The 12,058-nt window shown below is 40.4% G+C and overlaps 1 pseudogene; it reads left to right on the top strand.

Moving 5' to 3' along the window:
- LOC106093007 (uncharacterized) overlaps nucleotides 1-12,058 on the top strand; it is a 300,110-nt pseudogene that overhangs the window by 219,226 nt on the left and 68,826 nt on the right.

Raw genomic sequence — 12,058 nt, 5'->3', positions numbered from 1 at the left:
TTCACTCCCATGTCGTGTACTCTCTTTCCCAATATTTCGAATCTCCTCGGTCATCCAGGGTTTTTCTTGGACTGATTACTTTATCCCGATAAGAACAACTATCTTCGAAAGACCTCATCAGTGCAGTCGTAATCCTGTTGACATTTTCGTCAATGTCTTCTATGCTCGGACTATGTCAATTATCTTGCCCAAGTCTTCTTCTCAGTAATGATCTGAATTTTTTTCAGTTGGACCCTAAAATGCTGAACCTCATCAATTAGTTTTTAAAAACATATCGTCACATTTTAAACCTCTTCCCAAATCCTATTAACAAAGGAACAAATCCTATTAGTGTTATTAGGTCGTTAGTATCCAAGAGTTCCGCCAGGGTTTGGCCCCTCTTATTAATGTCGGTGCCCCTCTCGAAATGTGGTGCGAGTTCGACCACCCAGGAAGCGGGAATACCAGCGATGAGCTGTGTGACGGTATCAATACATTCCGCCGACGCAAAACGCAACGTAAAAATATTCCCTCTATACTCGCAGCTCATTAGTCCGAAAACCCGCTGATTAACCAGATCCTCCACTTGGGACCGACGATCTGGGGAATCCTACCGGATGCACTGCCGATATTGATGACTGCATAAGTCGGCTCATCTCTGTTGTGCTTCCTTGACACTCTGGCGTAAGAGGGTAGCTCCTTACCATTCTCAGCGACCATCTTCCCCTTCCGTGATGGCTGTGGCCTCCTTTTGAAAGTCACAGTCCTCCATGAAGACTAAAGGGCCGTGCTAACTTCCTTCGTTAAAGTTCCGACTTTGTCTTCCTCCGCAGGACACTGTCTGGAGTCTCAATTGCGGGAGGGCTGGCTTGGTTTTCCCAGAGTACTTGAAAGCGGGGAGCTCATTTTCTTCTTCAGCATTTTACCAGTGCAATGCTCTTCGATAGATCTGATTCTCTTTCCAGCCACAGTAGAAGTGCACTTTCGCTCGATTGCACTGCCGGTACATACTCCTCTGTCTCTTTCGTCGTGCCCCGGATCGTTTTCTTGGTCTGCTTGTGAGCTTAGCAAAGCCATCTCTCACTTCTGCCGGCATCCCGCTGTCCTCATCCCTCGATGCATCTGCGATGACTGTTTTATTGACGCCGTCGCTGTCTGAATCCGAGTCGGAAACGCCACCTTTACTTAAAGGCTGGGGACGAACTGTGCATCTTCCTCATTTATTAGTCCGACGATTAATTATGCGTGAAGCATTACTCTCGACTACAGGTGCCAAGTCACCCACACCTATAGGAGGGGAGGACAACATGGTATGACGCCACCACTGCAGATGTTGGGTCTTTGGAGCCCATTTTGAGCCTACTCCAAAAAGGCTTTAAAATTTTTCGTAATAGGTAGTATTTATTCCGAGATACGGACATTTGTCTTTGAGAAGCGAAATGAAAACAAGCGCTTTCCACTCAACAGCTGACATTTTTTAACTATTCAAAAAAAAAAACTTCTCATAACTTCAAACAATAATAAAACCATTTTCTATATGTTAATATACATTTTTTGGCCATTTTTGGCGTACCTTAATAGAAATATCTTATATATAACAAGTAAAAGCGTGCTAAGTTCGGCCTGGCCGAATCTTATATACCCTCCACCATGGATTGCATTTGTCGAGTTCTTTTCCCAGCATCTCCTCTTAGGCAAAAAAGGATAAAAGAAAAGATTTGCTCTGCTGTTAGAGCGATATCAAGATATGGTCCGGTTTGGACCACAATTAAATTATATGTCTAAAATGTCAGCCAATTCGAATAAGAATTGCGCCCTTTGGGGGCTCAAGAAGTAAAATAGAGAGATCGATTTATATGGGATCTGTATCGGGCTATACACAAATTCAGACCATAATAAACACGTACGTTGATGGTCATGAGAGGAGCCGTCGTACAAAATTTCAGGCAAATCGACTAATAATTGCGACCTCTAGAGGCTCAAGAAGTCAATATCCCAGATCGGTTTATATGGCAGCTATATCAGGTTAAGAACCGATTTGAACCTTAATTGACACAGTTGTTGAGAGAAAAAAAATAAAATACGTCATGCAAAATTTCATTCAAATCGGATAAGAATTGCGCCCTCTAGAGGCTCAAGAAGTCAAGACCCAAGATCGGCTTATATGACAGCTATACCAAAACATGGACCGATATGGCCCATTTACAATACCAACCGATCTACACTAATAAGAAGTATTTGTGCAAAATTTCAAGCGGCTAGCTTTACTCCTTCGGAAGTTAGCGTGCTTTCGACAGACAGACGGACGGACAGACGGACGGACATGGCTAGATCGACATAAAATGTCGCAACCATCCCGAATATATATATATATACTTTATGGGGTCTCAGACGAATATTTCGAGTAGTTACAAACAGAATGACGAAATAAGTATACCCCCATCCTATGGTGGAGGGTATAAAAATCAATTTGTGTTTATTTGTTTGTATGTTTGTGTGTTCCTTATAGACTCAGAAACGGCTGAACCGATTTTTTTGAAATTTTCAAAGATAGTTCATAATGATCCCGTGGTGAAAATAGGGTACTAAATTTTTTGATATCTGAAGGGGGGGTGGACCCTCCCCCTTACCCTAATTTTCAGAAACGTCAGATCTCGGAGATGGGTGGTGCAATTTAAGCTAAATTTTGTATGCTCTCATATAGTCCCCTAAAAATAAAAATTGGTATCCAAATTTTGGATACCAAACATATATTTAGACCAATCACGACAATATGGGACTAAAATGAAAGGTGTTTACGATAAGAAAACGTATTTGATATCCATTTGTCGAACCAAGTGCTAGGTGGACCACCCCAACCGCCAAAAAACATCCCTTAATCGGACATATTTACCGACCATGGCAATATGGGACTCAAATAAATGGTATTTGCGAGTAGAATACGAAAACACCCCCAAACAAGACCTATTTTTGACCATAGGAATATGGGGCTTATATAAAAAGTATTTGAGTGTAGAATTAGAATCTGACATCCAAATATGGGATCAAGTGTTTGGGGGCCGCCTCTCCCCAAAAACATCCCCCAAAGGGGACAAATTTACGACCATAGCAATATGGGGCTCAAATGATAGGTCTTTGGGAGTAAAGAACGAATCTGATATCAATATTTGGGAAAAGTGTCTATGGGGCCACCCCACCCCCACAACACCACCCAAAAAAGAGGGTTTTTAGAGTGGAACACGAATCCGATATATATTTTCAAGGCCAACTCACTGGCCACTCAGTGGCCATCCCTCAAAACACCCACCAAGCTGGTCACGTTTGCCGACTATGGAAATATGGGGCTCAAATTAAAGGTATGTGGGAGTAGACGACGTATCTGATATCAACATTAGGGACCAACTGTCTAGGGGACGTCCTACCACCATAACAACCCCCAAATAAGACGTATTTGCTCACAAAGACAATTTGGGTCGTAAAGAGAGTGGAACTAAATATTTATTGTTTATAGGCCAAATACCCCAAACCGGACATATTTGCTGACTTTTGCAATAAGGAGTTTAAGTTAGATTTGAAAACTAATTTGATATCCAATTTTGAAGCCAATGGCAATATGGGGTTCAAACAAATGATATATAGATATATGAGAAGAGAGTACGTTGCTCATATATTTTCCTGACTTAGTGTTTGAGCGACCACCCCAATCCCCAAAACACCCCTAATTCGGCCGTATTTACCGACCATGTCAATGTGGAGCTTAAATGAAAGGTATTGGGGGGTAGAGCAAGAATTGATACCCACTTTCGGGACCAATTTTATGAGGATCATCCTTTCCAAAAATACCCCACAACAGCCATTTTTTAGTGACCATCGCAAAATTGGGCTCAAATAAAGGTATGTGGGAGTTGAATACGAATTTGATATTCAAATGTAGGACCATGTAGTTAGGGAATCACCCCTTCCCAAAACACCCCCAATGGGTACAAATTTTTCGACCATGCCAATATGTGGTATTTAAGATTAGAAAACGGATTTGATAACCTATTTTGGGACCGTGTAAACTCCCCTAAACCAATGGCAATATGGGGTTTAAATAAATGATTTTTGAAAGAAGAGCACGATGCTGATATATTTTCCGGGCCAAGTGCCTGGGAGACCACCTCACCCCCGAAAACACACCCAAATCAGATATCATGGGAGTAGCGGGCTGAAATAAAGTATTTTTAGAATGGAGTACACCTTCCATCCAAACTTAAATTCGTAGACCAATAAAGATCATATAGGATTCGAACAAAGGCACTTATATTGTTAAACAATTAGTCAAGCGATATACTATTTTCTTAGCATGGTATTTCACTAAAAGCTCTTCAATTGTCGAAAATAAATATTCCAAGGAAAATTTGTATTCCATAAAAAGTAAAAGAAGGCGCAGCGGAGCGGGCGCGGGTCAGCTAGTAACATTTAAAAACATCACTATGATTTAGAAAGATATTTTGTCTGCTGTTATTTGAGATCGTTATAAAAGGATCAAATTACAAACAATTTGAACAAAATAAACTGTATATACCTCTATATATTTGAAATTATTTGGCTATTTTAAATGTTTTACCATTTGGAAACTACAGAAAATGTTTTCTTTTTTAGCAACAAACCATAAATGAATGCTGAACATTGTAGAAGTCATTGTGTAATATTTGTAATATTTCAGTTCATTCGGACAAGAATTGCGCCTTGTAGGGGCTCAAGAAGCAAAATCGGGGGATAGGTTTATATGGGAGATGTATTAAGCTATTAATCGATTCAGCCCATATAAGACAGGTATGTTGAAGGTCATGAGAGAAACCGTTGTACAAAATTTCTCTCAAATCGAATGAGAATTGCGGCCTCTAGAGGCTCAAGAAGTCAAGATCACAGATCGGTTTATATGGCAGCTATATCAGGTTATGTACCGATTTGCGCCATACTTAGACTTATTGGAAGTCATAACAAAACACCGCATGCGAAATTTCAGCCAACCGGTTGAGAATTGCGCGCTCTACTAGCTCAAGAAGTCAAGATATCAAGATCCAAGATCGGTCTATATGGCAGCTATACCAGAATAGGAACCGATTTAAAGATTAGGAACAGTTTTTGGAAGTCATAACAAAATACTACGAGCGAAATTTCATTCAAATCGGACGAGAATTGTGCCCTATAGAGGCTCTAGAAGTCAAGACCCAAGATCGGTTTATATGGCAGCTATATCAAAACATGGACCGATTTGAACCATACTTAGCACAGTTGTTGGAGGTGACACCAAAGCACTAGGTGCAAAATTTCAGTCAAATCGGATTAGAATTGCGTCCTCTAGATGCTCAAGAAATCAAGACCCAAGATCGGTTTATATGACAGTTATATCAAAACATTGACCGATTTGGCCCATTTACAATCCCAACCGACCTACACTAATACGATGTATTTGTGCAAAATTTCAAGCGCCTAGCTTTACTCCTTCGAAAGTTAGCGTGCTTTCGTCAGACAGACGGATGGACGGACGGACGGACATGGCTAGATCGACTTAAAATGACATGGTGATCAAGAATATATACATTTTATGGGGTCTCAGACGCATACTTCGAGGTGTTACAAATAGAATGACGAAATTAGTATACCCCCATCCTATGGGGGAGGGTATAAAAAGTAACCTCGAAAAACAAAAACTGAGTCAGAAATTCGGAGGCCACCGTAGCGCAGAGGTTATCTTGTCCGCTTATGATGCTGAACGCCTGGGTTCGAATCCTGGCGAGACTATCAGAAAAAATTGTCATCTGTGGTATTCCCCTCCTATTGCTGGCAACATTTGTGACTTACTATGTCATGTAAAAACTTCTCTCCAAAAAGGTGTCGCACTGCGGCACGCCCTTCAGACTCGGCTATAAAAAGGAGGCCCCTTATCGTTGAGCTTAAACTTGAATCGGACTGCACTCATTGATATGTGAGAAGTTCCACTGTTCCTTAGTGGAATGTTCATGGACAAAATTTGCAATTTGCAAATCAGAAATTCAGCGCCACTTACAAAATCCCTAATTGTTTAGCATACCAAGCCCCTAAGTTGGTTCATGTCTGGTATTGTGTCCCCAACTAAGTGGCGGTGTCTGTTAGCCGCGAAAGCAAGGCAATGAACTTTCACCATCAATTGTTTATTATACCCATTACCATGGTATGGGGGTATGCCAATATTGTCATACCGTTTGTAACACCTCGAAATATTGATTGATCCCACAAACTACAGATATTATTGATCGTATCGTCATTCTGAGTCGATCTAACCATGTTCGTCCGTTCCTCCGTCCGTCCGTAAGTCGAAATCACGATAGCGCTCGAACGCGTAAAGGTAGCCGCTTGCAATTTGGCACAGATACTTCGTATTGATGTATGTCGTCGGTGATTGCAAATGGTCCATATCGGTGCAGATTTGGATATAGCTCCCATATAAACCCGATTTGATATCTTGAGCCTCTGGAAGCCCGAATACGTTTTCAGTCTGTCTTTAACCTGATGTTGCTCCCAAATAAACCGATCTCTCGATTTAGCACGTTTTTACTTGTTGAATTTTATTTTATAGAATCGTTTAAAAACATCGCAAGCAAAATGACATAATTCCAAGCCTTGTTTAAGTGATTATGTGATTCGAAAGCTATTTTGATCTCTATGGAACACCTAACTGACTCACCCACTACAACAATATTCTTATTTTGTACTGTTTTATGTATTTCTAGTGGTTCCCATCAAAGATCCCATCATCTCTAGTATTCGTTCACGCTACAAGGTTGGTGATATTATTCGGGGAAATTGCACCTCTGGACATTCAAGACCAGGAGCCAATATCACCTGGAATATTAATGGCTATGAGGTAAGCTTACAAATGCCTTGAATTTGTCGCGCATAAAAATCGTTAGCAGTTATTCAATTTGGGAATAAAATATTTCTATAAAAAATAATAACATTTAAAATGGCCAACAAAGCCTCCCAAGAAATAAGTTTAAACATTTCAGTTGAAAAGCAAAACACTTTTTTTTTTGGAGTTAAGCTTCAAAGTAAAATAACACTCGAGACAGTGCTTAACCGCCTCAGACGAGGCACCCAAAAATATTTTTTAAAGGACCAAGTTTTCATCGAGTATTTGCCGGCCTCATCTTTTTTCTTGGTTGGTCGGTCAGGATGGAGAATTGTCGGCTGCCAAAAATGTAAACAAGGCTTAAGGTCTAACCAATAAAAAACAAAAACACGCACACTGCCCAAAACCACATAAACATGAAAAACTTTGTCTGGTTTTTAACAGATAAAACTCTGAATAGCTATGCCACCAGCCAGGCAAACATATTAAGTAACTTTTTCCCACGACCAGGAAAAAAGACAACATAAACTATCAAAAACAGCAACATAGAACAGAAGTTTCGAAATTGACCAGAAAAAATGTGTGCATTCGAAACAAACAAACAAAAAATAAAAGCTTAACAACAGTATAACAACTACTGGGGAAGGGCGTCCAATTTAATGTTCAGTTAAGAAACTTTAGGTGCAAACAACCAAAATAGATGGTTATCTACTAAGGGACTGCCCAGCCATATGGAGAAGAATTAAAGAAGACCATTGAGACCACAAAACGGTATGGGATACATTCATAAGGAAACGGGTTTGATTTAAAGAGAAAAGTAGAATAGAACGGATGGCAAAGCTATGTTTGAATATACATAATTGTTTCACATTGTTATGTCTCATTTTGAGGGATTGTAATAAAAATTCTGAAAATCATAAAAAGTGAGAACTGACTACAGTAAGAGTCATAAGCAACCTATTAAACAAAAAGTCAAAGATATAAAAAATGACAACTATACGAAACATTGAGCTTAAACTTGAATCGGATAGCACTCATTGACAAGTGAGAAGTTTTCCCCCGTTTCTTAATGGAATATTCATGGCCAAATTTGCATACCTAACTTAAACCCGATATAATAAAATTAAAAACATATGAGAGCTACGTCATGTCAAAACACCACTTGCAAAATTTCAGCCAAATGCTTCTCACAGGGGCTCAAGTTGCCAAATCGGGAACTTGGTTTATATAGGAGCAATATCAGGACATAGTTCGATTTGGACTGCACTTGGACACTTTGTAGAAAATTTTAGCCAAATCGAATTACAATTTATTCTTGTTGGAACCATTGAGTGGAGCAGACGTTTTTATACCCTCCACAATAGGATAAGGGTATACTAATTTCGTCATTCTGTTTGTAACACCTCGAAATATGCGTCTAAGACCCCCTAAAGTATATATATTCTTGATCGTCATGACATTTTAACTCGATCTAGCCATTCCCGTCCGTCTGTCTGTCAGCCCATCTGTCTGTTGAAGGCACGTTAACTTTCGAAGGAGTAAAGCTAGTCGCTTGAAATTTTGCACGACTACTTTTTATTAGTGTAGGTCGGTTGGTATTGTAAATGGGCCAAATCGGTCCATGTTTTGATATAGCTGCCATATAAACCGATCTTGGGTCTTGACTTCTTGAGCTTCCAGAAGGCGCAATTCTTATCCGATTTTATTGAAATATTGCACATAGTGTTTAAGTATCACTTCCAGCAACTACGCTAAGTATGATTTACATCGGTCAATGTTTTGATATAGCTGCCATATAAACCGATCTTGGGTCTTGATTTCTTGAGCCTCTAGAGGGCGTAATTCTCGTCCGATTTAACTGAAATTTTGCACGTAGTGTTTTGGTATCACATTCAAGTGTACTGTGCTTAGTATGATTCAAATCGGATCATAATCTGGTATAGCTGTCATATAAACCGATGTTGGATCTTGACTTGTTGAGCCAATAGAGCGCGCAATTCTCATCCGATTTGGCTGAAATTTTGTACAACGGCTTCTTCATGACCTTCAACATACGTGTCTAGTATGGTCTGAATCGAATAATAGCTTGATACAGCTCCCATATAAACCTCCCATATAAACCTATCTCCCGATTTTGCTTCTTGATCCCCTACAAGGCGCAATTCTTATCCGAAGAAACTGAAATATTGCATAATGATTTCTACAATATTCAGCATTCATTTATGGTCCGAATCGAACTATAACTTGATATAGCTCCAATAGCATAACAGTTCTTATTCAATATTCTATGTTTGTCTAAAAAGAGATACCGCGCATAGAACTCGACAAATGCTATCAATGGTGGAGGGTATATAAGATTCGGCCCGGCCGAACTTAGCACGATCTTTCTTGTTTTATATACCGCCGCAGGAATATTTTGTTTCGGATAAAAATGTATGTCACTCAAGGTAAGCTACGTTAGTGTTATTCATTAGGCGGTTGATGGTCTGTGTCTGTTTCCAGTGGACCGGCAGATTTGGAGCCAGGGAGTAGGCTTAGAATGGACCCAAAAGCTGCGGTGATGGTATCTGGTCGGCTAAAGAGACCTCCACTGGTGGAGCGGCTGCACCAGGCTCCACAAGCCGACAGACGACTTGGCAGAGGGACTTTTGACGAAGACACTTGGTTCGAGTCTTAAGGACAAGGTCGAATCTATTCTATCTGCGCATGCCTATATATTGCCTATATGCCTTCTCTGGCAAACCAATACGCTCTTTACGAGGTTGGAATAATAAGAGGCGCATCGCTCTCAGGTTTATAAAGTGGCTTGGTGCGTATGGTCCCAAGACTCTCACCGATACGGAGAAAGACTCCCTTAATTGGGCTCGGAGATTCGCTGAACAGCCTACACCAAAGGCTACGCGGCTAGATTCGGAAACGGCATCGCAATCAGGTAAAAGGCTGCGGTCAACTGGGAGGCATCCCATGCCCAAAAGAACTAAGGTGAACAATAGTAATATGGGTCCAAGGACCTTTGTTATTGTCTCTAAGGACAACTTGCTGATAGTAGTTGTATAAGGGAGAGGAATAGGAACAATTGGAGTGGGATGGACAATGGGCTGACATCTGTATACTCCGATGTTCTAGCGAAAATACATTGGCCTCCTCCAATTTGTGATGATGCTACCAGCCTGCCGAGGCCGATACAAATTAATTGATTTCGGGGATCAGCGCTCAATTAAAATGTATCGTTACGCCATAAGAAAGATTGGCGAGATCTAGCCAGGTGCAGCATTGGATTTGGGAAGATTATTCTTATCCACCAATGGCACACGTTTGGATGTAAAGGATTCCCTTAGATAATGAATCCATACTAGGGAGACTAAGGGACTATAATCCTAATTTTTCAATCACCGACTGGAAGATTGGTAGATTGGATGAGGCTGAGGGTGGTCGGATACATGCAGTATTCGAACAAAACTCCAGCTGATTCGTAGACATCAACAAGTTTGAAGGAGTTGTATCTTACGCATTTAACAAGTTGAGACTGAAGGTGTATAGAAGGGGTGTGGTTGGGGAATCAGGCGACTACTCAGACGTTTTCAGAGTTCAGTCTGAGAAACTATCAAACATAAATCTAAAGTCTGACGGATTGCAGGAGACTAAAAATCTACATGCCACGATCAAAATAGGAGAGGAAGGCGTCAAAACGGGACCCGACAAGCCCTGTGTGCGTGAGTCATCCGGTAGGTTTGGGCTCAAGGTGTCCGCCAGCGGGAAGGACAGAACTCAAAACGTACTTTGATAGCAGCAGCTAGTGGAGAATCTAACGAGGAATCGTCCACACCACAAGATTCGAATGTCGTGAAGATGAGTGATTCTTCTCAACTGCCCCTGGATGCGCAAAAAAATACATCATGACAAGATCGAACGAATCTTGTAAGGATTAACTCCTGGATGACTCAAAAGATGCGGACTCATGAGAATGGTGTGGTTTTTGCAGAAAACTCTCCATCATTCTTAAGCCGCTTCGGCGGCACTTAAGGTTATCTTTTGGTAGGACAATTTGACGTGGTTCCACGAACCATTCCTCGACACACTCATGGATCCTGGATAAATCCATGAGTGTGTCGAGGAATGGTTAGTGGACTAAGTTTTTCTGTATGTAAACTACGTAAGGGTACGGAGAATGAGAGACACTGCCGATATTCTTCCAAAAATATTTTGTTCCTTCCGTAGCAAGCCTAATAAGTCTCTTCACTGGTTGGCTTCCCTTTATATGGCACACGATTCGGAGATGTCGCCTTTAAGCCTAGTTGTTGGTTGAATTATACACTGAAAAAAGGGATCGTATAATGTAGTAACAATTTACTCAAAATTGGTATAACAATTTTATCACCCTTTTTATGAAAATGTTCTCTTTTCTTATAAAATTTTGCTAAACTACGGGAACATACGGAAATTTCCCAACAAATTTTCTTTATAAAGAGTTAAGGTAAAATTACATCCATAAATATAGTCTGTGAAATACGAAAAACAAGTAAAATGGCGTTTAGTTAGGCCAGGTCGAACTTTGGATACCCATCACCTCGGGTATATATGTAAACCACCTTTCATCAAAATCCGTTGAAAATTGCATACCTTATGTTCCATAGCAGTTATATCGATAAATGATCCGATTTGGACGCAATACTAATAGGTACAAGTCGTTGTTCAATTGTGTATAACAAAATATTGGTCTCTTTAGCAGCTATAACTAAAAATAAACCGATCTGAACCATATACAGCATGGATGTCGAAAAGGCTAATATAAGTCAATCTGTCAAATTTAAGTTAAATCGGATTATAAATGCGCCTTTTATGGGGCCAAGACTTTAAATCGAGATGTCGGTCTATATGGAAGCTATATGTAAATCTTGATCGATCTAGACCAAATTGTAGAAATATGTGGAAGGGCTCTGTGCCAAATTTCGCCAACATCGGACCATAAATGCGTTTTTATGGGCCCAAAACATTAAACCGAAAGATCAACCTATACGACGGATCTGAATGAAATTGAGCAAGTAAAAGCGTACAAAGTTCGGCCGGGCCGAATCTTATATACCCTCCACCATGGATCGCTTTTGTCGAGTTCTTTCCCCGGCATCTCTTCTTAGGCAAAACAAGAACTAAAATAGAGAGATCGATTTATATGGGAGCTGTATCAGGCTATAGACCGATTCA

The sequence above is a fragment of the Stomoxys calcitrans genome, chromosome 3, assembly GCF_963082655.1.
Source record: "Stomoxys calcitrans chromosome 3, idStoCalc2.1, whole genome shotgun sequence".
Lineage (NCBI taxonomy): Eukaryota > Metazoa > Arthropoda > Insecta > Diptera > Muscidae > Stomoxys > Stomoxys calcitrans.
The sequence above is the reverse complement of the archived record's forward strand: the minus strand, read 5'-3'. Positions and strand labels throughout refer to the sequence as shown.